Here is a 19,672-nt window from a genome sequence, read left to right on the forward strand (position 1 = left end):
CTCTGTTTTTCTGAAACATAAATTAATCATCTGCTATGGAAAAAATCACTAAGGAAGGAACACTATTTTGGTGGAGGAAAAAAATGACAGGTGAAGAAGAGGAGGATAATTTGGAATTCAAGAATCAAAAAACTCTGGGTATAGTCAGAATAATAACTTCATAAAAATTTAACTTTGAACTGTCAATTATTTCAGAATTGGAAATAACTTTTTAGCCTGGTATATATAGCAGGTGCCAATAAATGTTTCATTCTCAGAGAGCTAAAACAATAATTTAAGTCACTATTTACACCACATACACTCTATCTGTAGTAGCTAACACAGTGACTTCTGTTTCTTTCCTTATCACTGGCATGTGATTGGCTTGCGATTGACTGGCTTAAGTCTAATAAACATCTCGCTGAGGCGGAAGGCTTCACACTTTGATGCTCTATCTTTGTATCTACTTAATTAGTCTTCTCACCACTAGAACCACCACTTTTATATACCCATTTTCTACTCACTTTACAAATGAGAAATGTCAAAATGCAAAAAAAAAAAAAAAAAAAAAATTAAATAATTGCATAAGCCGAGACAATGAGCAAGGTGACAAAAGTGCCTAAATGGAGCCACTGGCTGGCAGACATCATGCCCACAGCACCACAGCACCACAGCACACAGGGCTCCCATTTTCTGCTGATGTCTCCGGGGACTGGCAGAGTCAGTGTTCTAAAGATTGTTTAGAACTTGACTGTAGCAGTATTTGAGGTCCACTTGTAATTACGTGCTGCCTTTTAGACATTACCCTCCTCATTTGAAGTATATACAAATAAGAGAGGCAGGGGAAGGAGCAGCCCAAGTTAAAAAAAAAAAAAGAAGTAAGCAGTACGAAAGAACACAGAAACCAGTAAAAAAGAGGGAGGGCTAGGGAAGTACCAGTGAACTGAGGAAGGAGGCCTTCAGCTGTGATTTAAAAGTGGGGAGGATTTTGGCTTTAGCAAGCTGGACCTAAATAGGTGTAGATATATAGAAGTGCATATAAATATAATTATGTACTTATGTTCACATACATGAGTGTATGCATACACACATACATGGGGGGAGGGGAGAGAAATAGTTGAGTTTTTCCACAGTTTCTTCATAACTCTGTGTTCCAAAATATTAAGTATTCCTGCATAACAAGAATTCAGGTGTGTTTTTTAAAATATGCCCCAACTTTTTTTCTGAATTTTATGTACAATGAAGAGGTACTAGATTTAAATAATAAGATTTAAGTAGAATTATAAAATCATTCATGAAAAATAAATATAATAAGATTTAAACAGAATTATAAAATCATTCATGAAAAATAAATGTAATAAGATTTAAATAGAATTATAAAATCGTTCATGAAAAGTAAATATAAGTAGGGAGTGTTACGTTTTCAAGTAGGAAGACCGTGTCAGGAGTGGAGAGATCTTCTCTCCCTACACAAATACCCCACAGGAGTCTCTATTGAAGTTCGTGGGCTACAGAGAAGCCTGACTCTTAGGAAGTACCGATTGCTCCAGATCAATTATTTAACTTACTCAGTTTGAATCAAGTTGTATCTGGCTCTAAGCCTGTATTGCATTGTTTTAATTTTTCTGTATATTATGTCTTGACATGTTGAAAAACTTTATGGAGGAGAGAGACAGCCTTCCCTGAGCCAGCTAATTGTCAGAGCCCAACCCAGCCCCAAACATGCCTCTGATATGCAAACTAACCAACACACAGCCGCACCTCCTCTATCCCGCCCTTGCTCCGCAGGAGGCAATATTCCTCTGCCCTAATCATCCCAGGGCCAGGTGCCAGGCAACTCCCTAGTGTGCCACCCCTATAGCTTAGGGCCCTCTGAAATTATGCAAAGCAGCCAATCCTAAAGTGTTCACCCACCTTGCCTTGTCTCTCCTGGAAAACTCCAGTAAAGGCTCTGGCCTAAACCTTCCCTTCATCTTGCCTTCTGCCTCCTGACCATCCTGGCGTCTTCCCCACGTGACTCTGCCTGGCACTAGAAACTGTGAGGATCATGAACTTTGTTTTCCTGAGCCTCTCCAGTGTCTCCTCTTGTGACCACAGATGGCTGACCATCTCATAAGAGAATACAAAATGCCAAACACAGTGGCTCATGCCTATAATCCCAACTCTTTGGGAGGTTGAGCAGTGAAGATCACCTGAGGCCACGAGTTTGAGATAAGCCTGGGCAACATAGCAAGATCCTGTCTCTAAAAAAATAAATAAATTAGGCAGGCATGGTGGCATGCATGTAGTCCCAGCTACTGGGGTAGCTGAGGCAGGAAGATTACTTGAGCTCATGAGTTTGAGGCTCCCATGAGCAATGATTGTACCACTGCACTCCAGCCTGGGTAACAGTGAGACTGTGTCTCTAAAAAAATGAATAAATTGAATAAATAAATACTTTTCAAATAAAAATTACAAAACAAAACCCTCCTTTGTCAAGTTTGGTAAAAGATTCAATCTCGACTACTTTTGGGGGACCCCTCCCTGCTTCCTGCCCCCTTGGGATTTCATGAAAGCCTCCTGGCTAACACAGCCAAGGAAACTGGAGAAGGGCTTCTGGTATTCAGGCCCCAGAGGCTGTGCTGCCAGTGCTCAGGCTCTTGGGCATGTGAAGTTGCGAGAGGGACACCTGCTAGTGTCCCCTCCCTCCCCACTCCCCACTGCCAGACTCTGCCATGGGGACATCACTGACTCCTGGCACCCCACACAACCATCCCACCTTGAAGCCCTGCCATCTCCAGGTTCAGAGATCTTCCACTTTCTCCAAGAGAAACTGGAAATCATAGTTTCTGGGAAAATCTCCTCAATATTTTAAAGTTGGCCACCAGTTAAACACCTTATGTGCACTGTAGCTGTCTACATGGCCAGGGGTTGAGTTGGCCTGAACTCTGCCCCCAGTGGCCTGGCAATGCTTCCCATGAGGGTGAAATGGCAATTCCACATTCTCTCTTTTCTGCTGATAAGCCGACCCAGCAAAAGCAATAGCACTACTGCTAATTTTTCAGTAACTCGTCCTGTTGTGAAAGAAGTATGGGTGCTAACTGCGTGTGTTTGAGGTGCCAGGGAACACCAAAGTCATTATTTCCAAAATGGGCATAATAAAACCCTTGCCTTCCAGACTTTACAAGGTTGTTGGGAGATCAAATGAGTTGGGATGCCACAATGCTCTAGATGAATGCATATATGGTAAAGAAGTTGGGTAGTACCAGGTGGAAGAAGAGAACAGACAGGGAGTACAGGGAGAGCTGCTGCGACTACGGTTGCTCAGAGCCACTCTTGCTTCCTTTACATTTATGATACCTGTTTGCAACAGTGAGCACTGCCGTTCTATGTAGCCAAACAGGAAAAGGACAGTCCTTTTCCATGTCATGTAGCTTCAGAATTGCCACCTGTACATAAACGGGTTGCATTACCCAGGAAGAACCAAACAGTTTTACATACCAGCATCATACTTTATAAATGATGATACACTCATGTCTAATATCCTCTTTTCACTATGGAAGGTCAGTCAGCCACAGTGTGTTTGTCCATTTTGCGTTGCTGTAAAAGAATGCCTGATGCTGGGTAATTTAAGAAAAGAGGTTTATTTCACTCATAGTTCTGCAGGCTGTACTAGCATGGCACTCACATCTGCTCAGCTTCTCGTGAGGCCTCAGGAAGCTTACAATCATGGTGGAAGGTGAACAGGGAGCTGTCATGTCACCTGGGGAGAGAGGGAGCAACAGGAGAGAGGAGGAGGTGCCAGGCTCTTTTTAAACAACCAGCTCTTACATGAACTAACAGAGTGAGAGCTCACTCATTACCATGAGGACAGCAACGACATATTCATGAGGGATCTGCCCCATGACTCAAATGCCTCCCACTGGGCCCACCTGAAGTCCTGGAGGTCACGTTTCAACATGAGATTTGGAGAGTCACATTCAAACCATGTTACCGAGTGTGTCCATTCTAGAGTAGAATGCACAGGAGCAAAGACATGTGGCTGATCGCAGAGGAGAGGACCTTGTATCTGTGGCTTAGCCCTCTGATGCTCAGACAGATAAATGGAACAGAACTGGAGAAATTAATAAAAGAAATTCAGGATATCACATGCGCAGAGGCTTTGCTGGCCATAGCACCACTTTGTGTTTCCTGTTCTTCTTCGTGGTTCTGCTGACATTATTTATTCATAACAGGGAATTCGATTGTGTTCTTCAGGGGCAGCGAAACAGATGTGAAATGCAGCAAATGCGAGGCTGTGTGTGTCTAAATGTACCTGAAATGGGTATAGGGACATATAAAAGCTTCACAAATCACAGGACTACCTTATACGTTTTATAAAACTTTAACATGTGCCAAGCGCTTTTTTATGTGTTCTTTCATAAATTATGCATGTTGATGAACATCATAATTCTGTGGGATTGGGCAAGGAGGGAAAGCCCAGGGTGTCTAGGGTTTCAGATTGCAAGCACAGCTGAAAGTCTGCTCTTTCTGGAAAATGCCATCAGACTCAACGAGGACTCTTCTTCGTGCTGCTTCTGCCAATCCACTCTAGATCTGTCCCTTCCCCTGAGAAGTGCTGATGAGGATGAAAGGGCCTGCTGGAGGGTCTAAGAAGGATGACCAGCACAGGCTGGAGGGAGCCACTGACATTGGAAGAGGCACAGAGCATGCTGCTTTGGACAACTGTCCAGAATGGTACAACCAGATGGGGCCAAGGGGCCTCTTGCACCGACTGACATGAATGGCATCTGTCGGAAAGTTGCCGATTGTGCATAAACATGCTTCATGCAAACGAGGCCGGCTAGAACCACTTTATGCCCTCGTCTTCCCCTCACCTTGCTTCCACAAACACACCCAGACACACACCGACTCATACACATGCAAACACATTCAGGCCCTGTGTCCTCCCAAAGCCTCACCTGGCGTGGACAGCTGGCTAGCTCTCAGGAGGGAGAGTCAGAATAGAACAGAGCAGATGCTAGCCATAGGAAAATGCTGAAGGAGAAACACAGGGCATGCTGAGCCACGGCGGGAAGAAGGAAAGGTGCTTTAGAAACTGCAATAGGAATCGTGAAGTAGTACGTGAATCTGGATTGTATACCAGCTTTCAGCCAGAGATCTCAGAGAGCTTTACTAGCATCATTAGAGAGGTTATCATTTCCATTTCAGATGTGGGAATGCATCAAGGGAAAAGGGTTGGATCCATTTGACCAAGGGGCGAGGAGCAATCCTGATGGTGAAGGAGCCCAAGGTTGTTTCTCCATTAGACTGGTTCAGATGGTTGAGAATCCAGGATGCACAGCGACCTCAAACATCCCTACCCTGGGCACTCTCAGTGACCCCAGGTTGCAGGACTTTCCTTTCCATTAATAATGGATCACATGCCACAGAATGGAGGTCTCTAGTCAAGGGTTTTGTCCCTGGTCCCATCCTGCTAAATGTTTTAAACAATTTTTTTGTGAAAACAAAACCAACCTGATTATCAAATTTGCAGCTGCCAAAAGTTAGGGGAGATGACTCATTTCTTAGATAAGAGAATGGCTTTGCAAACCCCTCTACCAAGCTGGAATGATCGACCTGAACTAACTTGATAAAATTTAAAAGGAATCAATGGAAAGCCCTAAACTCAGGTTTAGAAAGTCAGCTGCGCTGATACGTGACATAGAAAACCAATCATAGCCATCTTTTCGAAAAAGACTTGACATGTTTAGTTGACTCTGCAGTTTAGAGAAAAACTTCTAAGAAAGCTAATGCAACCGAAGACACATTCATAGACATACAAGGTCATGTAGCCATAGAATGTTATTACTGAAGGTGACATTAGAGGTCATTGCACGATGGAGCAGAAGTCCTCCAAGGTTAAATATCAGACTAGATAGAAAGGATATAACATGGGTTCTATCTTGTGCACCAACTCTAATCAATGAGAAGTTGCTGCCTGGAGAACCGCTTTTGAGAAGGATTCTGAATTCTTATTTGGGCTCAGCAGAAAGGAGGGCTGTGAGAATTGAGTGATTCTGTCGTGGTCTAGAGAGGGAGTCCCAGGGCTACAGATGTAGGAATAGAGAGCTCCATGGGCCTGCCTGCTTAGCCCCATGGAGCTCTGTATTCCAGTGCATCCTGTGGCAAGCACCTGCAACCTCTGCCTAGGCACGTTCTCTTGATCTGCACATGGGGGAGGCTGGGTGTGCTGCGAAGTAAATCCCTCTGATAGATGAGAGTGGGAAGATAAATATCCCTGACATCCTCGCCCCTCAGAGGGGAAAATTCTCAGGTGTGCTCTGCAGCCTCTCCTAGAGTCCACCAGCAAGTTAAGTCTCAGTTGCCCATGGCAGTCACCATTGGATGCCTTTCTTGTCTGTCTCACCTCCCCAGTCCTCCACAGATGCTTCCAGGAATCACCTCCCAAATAAAGCACTTTCACCCAAATCTTTGTGTCAGGATCAGCTTCTGGGGACACTCACCCAACACAGCTTCTTGTTTGTCATTCTTGATAAAACAAAGAAAACAACAATCAACCCAACAGAAGCTGGGCAACATGATCAAGTATAGTGTGAAAGCACTAGATCACTGAGAACCTGAGGAAAGAGATCAGGATTATGAAGGGCCTGGTGTCCCTCAGCCCATAAGGAAGAACTCACAGAAAAGGGTGATGATTCTGGGAAGCAGAGAGGGCAGAGGGCAGAAGGCAGTGCTTCCGTTACACAGAGGCAGTTGAGCATTGAGGTGATCAACACTGAGTTTGGTTTGGCAACCCTGGGTATACAGCTCAGAGTTGCCACCTACTAGAAGTATAATCTTAGATATGTTTTTTACCTTTTTTAAACTTCTCTAAACCTTTGTGTCCTTATCTGTAATATAGACATTGTAATCATGTCTACCTCTTAGTGTGACTTGGTGAATTAAATGTGATAATGCCTGACTCATAGTAAGCACAAAATAAACACTAGCTATGTAAGAAAAGCAAGACTTCTTTTTAAGCTCTTGAAGGCATTGTTAGAGCCAGTGTTTCAATATTAAAGGCAATCAGATTCACATTTAAATTAATCAGATCATTATTTTTAAATCACACTGATAATGTGTGTTGTCTGGCAATGAAACTGGCTTCCTTGTGAATGGCCAGGAGGAGGCGAGAGTCGGCTGTGGGTGGGTTTGGGATAGATGCCCCCCTCCCTTGCCCTACTGCTTTCTCCAGCCTCTTCCCCCAGCTTTCTTCCTTACCTCCCCCATTTCCCATCCAAGGCCCTAGACTGTTTACAATCTCCAGGGACTCCTTTGTTTGCTTTCCTTATAAGCATATTCCCGGCAAATGCGGATCTCAAGAGGCTAATTTGGTGCCATCTGGAAAGAGCACTTTCGTCTTCCCCAGCACTTCACTTCCAAGATGCATTTGTACCAAGCCCCAAGGCAAGTGGCTGGGCAGCACAGCTTCAGAGGAACATATGGTGGAGGGAAGCCACCCACGGGGATCCTGGAGAGGAGCTGAAAGTGGACTTCCTTTCTCCACTGATTGGGATTGTGAACAAAAGGTTCACAAAGACTCCTGCAGCAGGATTGAATAAAACCAGTGTCAGGTGGTCATCCTACAGCAGGACCCAGTCCATCAGGACTGGGAAGCTCACATTGGCTAGATTGTAAAGTAGACAAGAAACTACCTTCCTTCCTAATCCTCATCCATGTCCCCTCCTCCATGAAGTCTACCTTCACTGTCTCTCCACACTCCACATTGCTATAGGGCCATTTTATTATTACCCTCTTTAGAGAGAGGACACACACAACGAACTGTTACTTTATGAGAATATCTAAAATATAAAAAACAATTAGCACTAGATCATACACCAAATACTCCCACCAACATCAAAATTAATAAGGGATTGTTGGCATACCATGATGTCAATTCCTCTACACATTTAAGTTATTACTTATTTAAAAATCACTATATTTGAAAGTAATTTGCAGCTTAGAATTTATTACTTCACAAGAATTCCTGAGTAGGCCCCAGGGCCAATGATATTAGATAAAACACAGTCAAACATAAGGGCATTACTTCCATTCTTCCATTGCTAAAGTAATTTTTTTTCCATTTAACAAGCATTGATTGATTGTCTACATGCTGGACGTTGTTTTATATGCTGGGGATTCAACCTCAAAAAAGACAAAGTCGGCCGAGCATGGTGGCTCATGCCTGTAATCCCAGCACTTTGGGAGGCTGAGGCGAGTGGATCACGAGGTCAAGAGATCAAGACCATCCTGGCCAATATGGTGAAACCCCGTCTCTATTAAAAAATACAAAAATTAGCTGGGCGTGGTGATGCATGCCTGTAGTCCCAGCTACTTGGGAGGCTGAGGCAGGAGAATCGCTTGAACCCAGGAGGCAGAGGTTACAGTGAGCCAAGATTATGCCACTGCACTCCAGCCTGGGCGAGAGAGCGAAACTCCATCTCAAAAAAAAAGACAAAGTCTTTGCCCTATGGGGAAATTATTTCAAACATTAAAAAATAATAAATAAAATTCACTGTGGAATGCAATTCCCTAATGATATATGTGCAATGATCTGGGTGGAAACTATCACAGTCAGAGTACCAACTGGGCCTGCAGAACTCCAAACACACCAGCCCCAAGTGGCTGCCTTGTCCATTATGTACATTGTTAACTCATAACTAAGGAGAAGCAACAATGTAGGGAGAATGTGTGCATCCGTGTAGATAAAAGAGTAGAGATCACGTAGAGAAAAGAGTAGAGACCACAGAGGTAGCGTACCAAGTCATAATACCCTGGAACTCAAGGATGTGTCTTAATTATTTTTATGTTTCCTGCCCCTGGCATATCCTAGGAGCTCAACAAGTATTTATTAAACTGAAAAACCTAACATATAGCGCTGGCATTACAGCCAATTTTGTTTTATCCTTGGCTTTTACTGTTGAATATTGTTTAATTCGCTGGTTTGCTCAAATTCCCTTGATGGTGCTTGTGCACGAACAATGCTTCCCTGCAGTGAGGCATCCTCTTTTCCCTAGCTTTGTTCTTCCTCATTTTCTCCTTTTAAAACTGATTTTTAATTGCAAGATAAGCCGGGGCTATTGCAGAAAAATCAGCAAAACTCAGCACAAAGAAGAAGAAGAAAAAAACTCTCTTGTTTTTCCTGCCACCTGGCAATAATCAGTATACACATTTTGGTAAGTCCACTTCTATATCTTTTGTGATGTATAATTGGAGGAAAAAATATATATATATATACATCCCCTTACCAAGTGCCATTGTCAATTTACAGGGATGAATGGGGGACTATATCCCACTGGGAGTTAATCTGGCCCTGGGCCATTTCTGTTTGGCCAGATCTACCTACTGCCCAAAGTTGACCACTGAAAGTCGATGGCTGTGTTGTTGAAAAAGGCACGATGTTAAAGGCTGTTTCCTGTGGATCAGGGGAGCCTGGGCTGAGCCTGAAAGCAGGAGGCTGAACAAGGCAGAACTGCTATTCTCCCTCATGAGCATTATCTCCATTACAGGCAAGATAACTTCTGGAAATTATGTTGCATTGAAGAAATTTTTTTTTTTTTAATTACTGTGGATTTAAACTGTGAACTCTGTGATGCAAGCTGGCATGTTTTATCTAGTAGATGTCCACTGGAGGGTCACAGAAAGAATCAAGTTGCATATGTACCCCTCAGTGCAGGTGAGAGAGCTCATGGGGTTGGAGCGGGGAGGTGGTCAGTGCTGAACTTGAAGTGACAAAGCCCAACTGCTTTGGTGAAGATCCCACCATGCCTATTTACCTCCAATGATGGTATCTTCACTGCATTGTTCAGAATTGGAGACTAGAGTGGATTACTGAGCTAGGCAGTAGAAGAAAGTAGGGTCCTAATCCTGTGAGGTGGCAGGATTTTTCCAAAAGAAAAATATAATTTTTATTACTTAAGATAGAAGAAAGTGGGTCTCTCTCCAAGAAAAAAAAAAAAAAAAAAAAGAGGGCAGATTTCAATACAGGAGGCAAGACTGTGAAAGCACCCCCATACAAATTTTAACTTCTTGTTTTTCTTCTCTCTTGGACTCCAAGAATAGTCATATTTAGCACCCAGGATAACTTATAGCTACAATCATTCCCTTTCATTTTTTTTTAACCCTACAGTCACTCAGGTACAGAGTCACAGGACTTAACGAAGGGGCAGTAGATGAAAATGTGTCCTCCCACATCACCCCTTTGCCGAGGCCAGGGCAGGGTGGCAATGTGTGCAGAGTTGGTCTTCACTCCCAGAGTTCCAGTGATCTCAGATCTTTCTATCCAAGAATACAGTATAATTTTCCATCTGTTTAATTTGGTCCTCATGTCTTCTAGGAGTGTTTCCAAGTTTTCCTTATATAGTTATTAGACATTTCTTGTTAAAATCGTATCTAAGTATTTTATATATCTTTTTGTTATTGTAGATGAGGTCTTTGTTTTTATTATATCTTTTAATTGGTTATTATTTCTGTGTATAAAGACTATTAGATTTCTATATGTTAAATTGTTGGCTAATACTTCAAATACAATATGAAATAGTAGTGACTTTATTGCTCCTGACCTTAGCAGGAATGTCTCCAGTGTCTCCCCATCAAATAAGATGCTAGTCTGGGGGCTATCATGGACAGATATTGAGATACTTTTTTATTTTTTTTATTTAAGACATATCTGACTTCTACTTTTTTCAGGGTTTTGAATCATAAATGGTGTCAATTTCATCAAATATTTTTTCAGCATCTACAGCTACATCATATAGTTTTTTTTTCCTCTCAGACCTAATAATATATTGAATTACATTAACGAATTTACTGATATTTAACCAGCCTTGCATTTCTGGAGTAAGTTCCACTTGGTCATAATGTATTATTCTGTATTATTGGAACTAGTCCATGGTCATAATTCTTCTGGAAGCAAACAGTAAGAAGTGTTTTGCTATATGACTTTATCCATCACACTAAAATAAATGAAAAGAAAAAGGAATTAAATGATATGCAGTATATTTTTCTTCTTTTATATGCTGGTCCTTTATAATTTTCTAAAGCTTAGCTCTATGGCTCTTGGATAATTTCAGCTAGCCCCTTGAACAACCTTATATATAAATGACTGGGGTTTGTAGATTTGAGCACATTTAATTAATCCGAACAATCTTTAACTATATTCTTCCCTGACTCAGTATGTGTGGTTTGCAAAATGTTGCTTTTGACATTAATTAGGTGGCTGACATCCAAGGGGGCTTTGAAAACTCCTGTATTTTCAGTCCCAAAAGTCTCTTTCCTTTTCAGTTAAGAGAAGTCTTTCTTTTTAATCTTGTTCTGTGTCTAATGCACGAAGTGATATATTTCTATTTTTTCATCTTTTGGCAAATATCTTTACTTTTCAATTTCGCTGTTATCGTACTTGTTCCTTAGCTAGCTTGTTTCCTTCCTTTCCTACTATTTTTTGATACAATACTGCAACCGATTATTTTCTGTTTCCAAATATTTACTTACCACCTTTCTTTCTTTTTTCTTTTATTTTTTTTTTTTTTTTTGGAGACAGAGTCTCATTCTGTCACTCAGGCTGGAATGCAGTGGTGTGATCTCGGTTCATTCCAATCTCAGCCTCCCAGGCTCAATTGATTCTTGTGCCTTTAGCCTCCTAAGTAGCTGAGACTGCAGCTGTGTGCCACCACACCTGGCTAATTTTTTTTGTGGGTTTTTTTTGTTTTTGTTTTTGTTTTTTAGCAGAGACAGGATTTCACCATGTTGGCCTGGCTGGTCTTAACCTGACCTCAAGTGAACCACCCGCCTCGGCCTCCCAAAGTGCTGGGATTAAAGGCATGAGCCACCGTGCCTGGCCACTTCTCACTTTTCTATACTGCCCACTGCTATAGGACTTGCGTACCTCCAATGAGAACTGTCCATCCTACTCCACTGATGTTGGTCTTGAGACGTACTTTGACCAAGGGAATGTGAGCAGAGATGCTATATGTCTTGTCTAAGCAGAAACGTTGAGCTGTTGCAAGTTTCATAATTCGTACAGCCCCAAAGTGATTCTAACAGCTTGGGAAGACTTTTGTTTTTCTCTAACGATACCACTGTAATGCAAAACATTTTTGGAGCTCCTCTTTTGGAGTTCACTTCAGAACCATTTTTGAAAACTTTTAATAGCTTCATAGCTATTTTTGAAGGCATATGTATTCATTGAAAACAACCTAAAGTCAACCACAGCCAAGTACATTTTAACGGGTACGAGTATGAGCTTGGATTGGGGAAGCTCTGTATTCAAAGCGTGGCTGTACTATTTAATTTCTGTGGCAATTTATCACCTAAAAATGGGAGCAATAACAGTGATGGATATGTTTTGCAACCAGCTTTCGTTTCTAGTCTCTTCTAATATTTTTCCCACATCACAGGAAAGAACATTTCCCAGGTTACCTTGTCTCCAGGCTTCTCTGAAATGGAATGAGATGCTCTGATTTGAAATTTGGACAGGGAGACTGAACCCATATTAGCTTGCTGGTGGTGGATGGTAGTGCAGAGATGTGTGGAGCCCAGACATTATGAGGCTGCACCGTGACCTCAAGGGACTCTCCTTAAACCCACTCTCATTTGTGCTGTAGGTTGATTATGACCATTGGTGAAGGCTTCTTGTAACTTCCTAATATGAGCAGTAGCAGCAATTTCCTGATTCCCCAGGCCACATGGTAAACCTGAAAGTTAGTGGTGGCCTTTCTTAAGGTTTTATTCTCTAGCCCTTCTCAATTGGAAATTCCTTATATTAAATCACGATCTGTTTAGAATGCTTAGCAAGGTTTCCATTTTGCTGACTGATTACTTTTGCCATAGGATTGCTGTCATAAGACTGTCCCAGAATTAAATAAAGTAATACATTTAAAATGCTTAAGACAGTGTCTGAAAATATTCCATAGCTATTATTACTATTAGGAAGCTGATCAAAATGAACAATACACCCTCAAGTCAAAAAAGGAGGTGACCATCTAGATGGGAGATTGGTACTCACAAATGGTATGAAAATTGAATCTGAAGACAATTTCAGAAGAGGAATTAGGCTCCCTAAAATAAGGCTGCCATCACCTGAAAACTCTAAAAAGAAAGGCAGTTATTCAAGCAGACGTTTTGATATATTGGTTCTTAAATAATATACTAATTTTTATTCATTTTTTGGAGTATTTTGCTCAGGTTTCCCATGTACATGAGGGAATGTGAGGGTTGTGAACCAGAGGAAGAGAAGCACCTCCTACCTCCTCCTCCTTCTCTGTCTCCTCCTTTTCCTCCTCCTCCTCCAGAAACCCCAGACCCAAGGAAGAACTGAATTGAACAACACTTTCTTGTATTTCCATGAGTTTTTCCTTAGGTCCAACAACACCACACAAGAATCCAACATCACTGGCATTTTAGGAAGGGACTTACCTTATTCACATTCCAGGTGGGTCTTCAGACTTCCTAGACAACAAGGTTAGATATATGAGAAATCAGATTGCAGCAAAAGTACTGGGTATCTAGGTTGAAGATTGGAAGTGCTTAAAGGGAGAGAAAATAATGTAGAAAGAAGGAGGATCCTAAATATAAACGTTCAGGAAGTTGCAGCCTTGTCAAAGATGGACTCTGTTGCCAAGTACCAATTAAACAATTCACAAATTAACAGTGTGATGCTCATCAGCTCACATTGCTTCAAGGACTGCCTATGAGAATTCCATCATGTTAAACACAAGCTACTTCTGTTGATGTCTTCTTTCTGTGTCTATCTAAATAGTGAATAATACTCAATAGAAGGAGAAAAAGATTAGCTTGAGCGTTAGCTAAAAGTTGCTCTATTTTAATCACAAGACACCAAGAAAAGGGAAGTAAGATGTTTCTATTTTCTGTTAACATTACTTGGTTTGATATCTGGACTGAGGGAATCCAACATAGCCTCCTTCTGCATAGTCATCCATAAGTTTAAGTCTTCTCACCTATAGAAGGGGGATAGTAGTAACTACCTTGCAGGGCTGTTGTTGGGATTAAGATAATTTGTGCAAATCATCTGAAAGGTTACTGACCCTTGATCAAAACTCCTCCCAAAGGTGGTTAATTCTTGCTGCCTCCCATGACTTCCTCTCCTGTCCTGTGTCCACACAGTCAGGCTTCAGTCCCACATGCGCTGGAGCTGCTGGCAAGAACCCATTGCAGCATCTCTTCCCATCTTCAGGTTCAGTGACGTCATGCTGTTAGCTTGAAACCAGCTCCTTGGGAATATTTATTTCATGGAAATTGGCAAATGCTATAAATCAGGATTTTGTTTTTGTGTTTTGGAGAGCCAGATTACCAGCACACTCACCCCTGCTTTGTCCCACTTTCCCACTGATTCTGCTCCTACCAAAGTCATTGATGATCTATGTCTGGCTAAGGTCAGTAGTCAGCACATTATCTCCTCTTATTCAAGCTCCCTGGTGGACCACTGCTCTTTCTTTGAACGTTTTCTTCTCTAGAACTCTACACACACACTTTGTTTTCCTCTTACCTCTTCAGTTGTGCCTTTTCAAGGTCATTTGTTGGATTTACTTCCCCTACAGACTTATAAATGTTAGAGTGGCCATTGCTGTGTTTGTTGGCTTTCTCTCTCTGTTAAATACTCTTCTATCCTTACTTGGTCTTACATAGTTATGTGACTGTAAATATAATCTATAAAACTCCCCAGATCTATTTTTTTTTTTGAGACAGGTTCTTGCTCTGTCACCCAGCCTGGAGTACAGTGGCACAATCATAACTCACTGTGGTCTCGAAATTCTGGGCTCAAGTGATCCTCCCACTTCAGCCTCCCAAGTAGCTGGGACTACAGGCATGCATCACCATGCCCAGGTATTTCTTTTCTTTTCTTTTTTGTTTTCTTTTTAGAGACAGTATCTCCCTATGTTGCTCAGTCTGGTCTCAAACTTCTGGCTGCAAGCAATTCTTTCATTTTGACCTCCAAAAGTGCTGGGGTTATAGGCATGAGCCACCACGCCCAGCTGCAATTCAATTTAAACTCATACTGCCTACTCAGCATCTCTGCTTGCATGTCTAATCAAAGTCTCACACTCAACATGGCCAAACTACAGATACTCCCCCTCACTCCCACCTGCCCCCCGCAACCTCTGCACAAGTAGCTTCTCTTTGCTAGAACCTTCTCTGTCTCAGCCAATAGTATTGCCATTTGCCCACTTCCTCAGGCCAAACATCTAGGGCTCATACTTGATTGTCTTCCCACATACTCTTAACAAATGAGCGTAATTTATATGAGTAAAGACCAAGATTCAAGGCTAACAGCTCAGGTATGAACAAAGGTCCATGTGAAAACAGATGGAAAGTTAGGAATGCAGAGTCATCCAGAGCAACTGAAAGGAGGTATTTGGCCTGGCATGGTGGCTCACGCCTGTAATCCCAGCACTTTGGAAGGCTGAGGCAGGCAGATAAGGAGGTCAGGAGATCGAGGCCATCCTGGCTAACACAGTGAAACCCCATCTCTACTAAAAATATAAAAAAAAAAGCTGGGCATGGTGGCATGTGCCTGTAGTCCCAGCTACTCAGGAGGCTGAGGCAGGAGAATCGCTTGAACCGGGGAGGCAGAGGTTGCAGTGAGCCAAGATGGTGCCACTGCACTCCAGCCTAGGCGACAGAGCGAGACTCTGTCTCAAAAAAAACAAAACAAAACACAGAAAGCAGGTATTCAAGATGAATCTGAAAGTATAGTTTGATGACAAATAATTGTTCTGTAATAAAACAATTATTCTTTAGGCAACAGAAAAATCACTGGAGGTTTTTGAGCCTGATCTGACCATTGGTTTAGAAAGATAAGTTTGACCATGAATTTAGATGATCAGAAAGAATCTGTACTACGGAGTAGACAGAATGAGAGAAAAACTTCAACTGCTAAAAGCACTAGGATTTGACTGACTGAATATGAGAAGAGGAAGAAGAAACAAAAGGTAATTGAGAGGGTTCCAGTTAGTGTCTCCTGGAAAATGGAAATGCCAAGAACCAAGGTAAGGAACAGATGAATGGTAGGCAGATTGTGAGAAGAAAAAACAAAAATCAGGTTGGTTTTAGACACAATGTGTTTGAGATGTCTATGAGGCAGTGAGATGGAGCAGGGACCCTTCTTAGGGGCTGCTGGGCACGCCCCACCAAACTTGGAAATAAAGGAAAATCTTGAGTTCCTTCATGGGAAATTCTAGGCACCTTATCCTTGAGAAGTAAGTGAGCAACCTGAGAAACAAGAAGGTAGTAGTAACTTTAAACAATCACCAGAAAGTTAATCACAAAATATTTGGTTCCCTATAGAAACTAAAGACAGCATCTTAACATATGTCCCTGAGTTGTTTTTCAGAAACCCGGACTCCCACCACATGAAAGATGTGGCCTGCTGGCACAGAGACTTCAGATGAGGGAAAATGGGTTCTTCCTGAAGGGTCTGGACGAGGTCACACCCAGGAGCCAGACCTAATGCATCTTCCTACTGACCCAAATTTTTAAACAAGTTTTTCTTCCTTAACCGATTGCAATTCATAAAGTTGTTAAACCCACCTATAGACTGTGAACCCCCCACTCTGAGGTATCCTTGCTTTTTAGGTCAAACCAATGTATACTCTCCATATATTGACTTACAACTTTGCCCACAATCTCTGCTTTCGTGTCCTTAAAAATCCTTATTCATAACTGGGCGCAGTGGCTCATGTCTGTAATCCCAGCACTTTGGAAGGCCGAGGCGGGTGGATCATGAGGTCAGGAGTTCGAGACCATCCTGCCCAATATGGTGAAACCCCATCTCTACTAAAAATACAAAAATTAGTTAGGCGTGGTGGTGGGCACCTGTAATCCCAGCTACTTGGGGGGCTGAGGCAGGAGAATCACTTGAACCTGGGAGGTGGAGGCTGCAGTGAGCCAAGATTGTGCCACTGCACTCTAGCCTGGGCAACAAGAGCAAAACTGTGTCTCAAAACAAACAAACAAACAAACAAAAAACCCTTATTCATAAGCCATCTGGGAGTTGGGGTCTTAAGCATGAGCTGTCTGATAGTCCTCACCTGATGCTCCACAATAAATGCCTCATGTTGTCTCCCTGCAAATCCCAATGTCAGTGTTTGACTTTGCTGCCCCAGGTGGGCAAACTCGAGTTCAGTTCAGTAACAGTGGTGATGGAAATGTCCAGCAGAATCAAAGCTCAGAAAAGAAGGCATAACTGGAGAATGATTAGAGGGTACTGAACCATACACAACTTTGAATTTTGCATTCAATCCAGTACCTAACATGTGGTGAGTGTCCAATGAATATTGCCAATGAATATTATATCTTTGGGAATAATCACTATGGACATGTTGTAAAACTTGTTAGAACAGATTAAATTGCCCAGTGAGAGAAGAGATCTAGGACAGAGACTTGGAGTATCCATCTTTTAAGCACAAGAAAGAGTAATCATGCAGAAAGATGGATGTAGGATAAGACTATTGGGAATGGAGTGTCATGGAACCCAAGAGAAAAAAGAGGTTCAATAAGCAAGAGGTTAGTTTCCACACTGCACATTTCTACTGAAATGTAGAATGGAATGAGGGCAGATAAAATGCTGTTGGATTTGGCAGCTCATGTGTGAAAAGAATGTTAATGAAGTGGTGGGAACAGAAACCGTACCATGGAGGCTATGGAGTGAGTATGTGATACAGGAGCCCAGCGGTGCAGTCATGCCTGAGTACTGGGTCCTTGTGAAATATCACACATGTCTCCATAGTCAAGTTTCATAGTTTTCTAGTGGTGATATAGATAATAATGAATCTTTCAGCCCTTCTGTCCATGCGTATAACCCTCTTGTCTTGGGCATGTGGAAAATGCCCATCATGACAGATCTGTCCAGCTTTCTGTCATGTTTCAAAACCAAACCATACATTTTTACCCCAATAACTTTGTGTGGCTGACGTGGGGGCATCACATGCCTGCCCCAGGCAATGTCTGGGGAAGAAAGCTTTCATTCTGACTGCCTTTGTGAATGTTTTTCCTAATTTGGAAAGTCTTTCAGTAATTCAAGAAAATCCTTTCCTTCCTCTACAGGAGAGAGGGATCTCATTATGATTGAGAAAAAATATCAAGGAAGAGTGAGTCATATTTTCTTGATAGCATAACAAAGTGAAAAATAGGGTGTAGGCAGGTTGAGAGCGATTATAGCAATCTTCTTAGTGGCTAAGAAGATTTCCCATGACCATCATAAATGAATAATGGTTCTACAAGGAAGAGATTTAACAAGAGAGGGAAAGGGGGAGTAGGGAGAGGGGGGGGCTGGGGAGAGCACCTAAATGATTTAATGTTGGTCCCCACCCTCCCCCACTGAATCAGTTTTTAATTCCCCTTGTGGCTACTCGAATTAATCTCCCCTAGTGATACTTGCTTGAGATCAATCCTTCCCCTGCCAGGGCCATTTTTCACATGTGTCTCTTAGCTTGGGGGTTTCTGGACCACAGAGTCAGTAAATTTGACCCCAAGCCTGTCTGAGAGAAGGCTATCAATTCTTAGGGCAGACTTTTTTTTCCTCCCGACCCTAAAATTTGGGCTGAGATTTTACTAAGGTTGAAACCTTATGGAAGGAAGGGGTGCCCTGCCTGCCTTTGGAACTTTGTACAGGATACCCGGCATAGGGCCGACTCTGAGAACAAGGACCAGGCCTGAGACCCCAATACTGCCTTGCCCCAGAGCCTCCTGCCTGCTAGTGGGACAGAAACATAAGGAGTGCCCTGGAACACAAAAGAAACAAGTTCACCATGACTTTGCAGACTAGCTGAGAATCTCCCTCGCAGTTTCCTCATTATCAGGAAGGACTCAGATCTTCCTAGGCACAAAATATTCAGATGCCTTTACTCTGGTGAAATCCCAAGGCAAGCATCTCCCTGGTAATTGCCAGCTCCTCAGTTCAGGAAGAGATGCCTTTCTATGCTTGTCCTTAAAAGTCAAAACCGTGCCTAGCGAGACAACCCTTTAACGCATGCCTTCTGCATTTCCCAACTTCCCTCATGGGAAACTAATAAATCAGAGATGGTTTTCTGTGCATTGTGTGGTACACGCCGTTACATAAAGAACTTGTTATTTTTTTCTTTTTTTCTCACGGGTTGCAACATGTCATTTGCCTCCCTCTGGCCTCATTGTTATTTTCTCTTTCCCTCCTCCCATATTTTGTAAGAGTGCATTAATTTATTATCATTTTCATTTTTTAAAACATCTTCCTCCTACCTCAACAAGCATTTTTGCCCAAAGCGAGTATTATCAACTTCCCTCCAGTTCTTCTTGTGTTCCTCTGTCAAGTGTTCTTCTTCATTCCATTTGTGAAAAAAAGGAACTCTCTGGGCCAGCACAAAGCATCTGCTGCTTCCATCCAGGCAAAGAAAGATGGTGGCATGGGGTTTTCATGTACCGAAGGCTCGGACAAATGCAGACCTAAGTGTGCATTCCTGGTGCTCCTGGCTTTGTTGTTGTTACAGATGTTGTTGTCCTGCTAGGAGCAGAGAAGCCCCTCACAGAATGCAGAAATCAATGCCTGCGTCTCAGCCTTGCTCTTAAGGGTTAGTAAATGAAGAGGGTGTTTTAGAAGCACTATGAACTCACCCTGAAGTTCTCAAGTAATCAGGAACTGCCACTCTCCCCTTCTCTTCTACAAAGGAAATGCAAATACATG

At 42.3% G+C, this 19,672-nt stretch overlaps 1 protein-coding gene across 5 annotated transcripts in view; it reads right to left on the reverse strand.

Moving 5' to 3' along the window:
* Positions 1–7,237: 7,237 nt before the first annotated feature.
* LOC105499180 (DISC1 scaffold protein) overlaps positions 7,238–19,672 on the reverse strand; it is a 426,110-nt gene continuing 413,675 nt past the window's right edge. For 2 of the 5 annotated variants that reach the window (XR_011610479.1, XR_011610476.1), the window contains 2 exons: positions 14,043–19,648; positions 7,238–13,955 (listed from right to left, as the gene is read on the reverse strand). The gene's annotated coding sequence lies outside the window, so the exon portion shown is untranslated. The remainder of the gene's footprint in view (positions 13,956–14,042; positions 19,649–19,672) is intronic. The other 3 variants (XR_011610480.1, XR_011610478.1, XR_011610477.1) reach the window with 3 other exon arrangements.

This window comes from Macaca nemestrina, chromosome 1 (assembly GCF_043159975.1).
Source record: "Macaca nemestrina isolate mMacNem1 chromosome 1, mMacNem.hap1, whole genome shotgun sequence".
Classification (NCBI taxonomy): domain Eukaryota; kingdom Metazoa; phylum Chordata; class Mammalia; order Primates; family Cercopithecidae; genus Macaca; species Macaca nemestrina.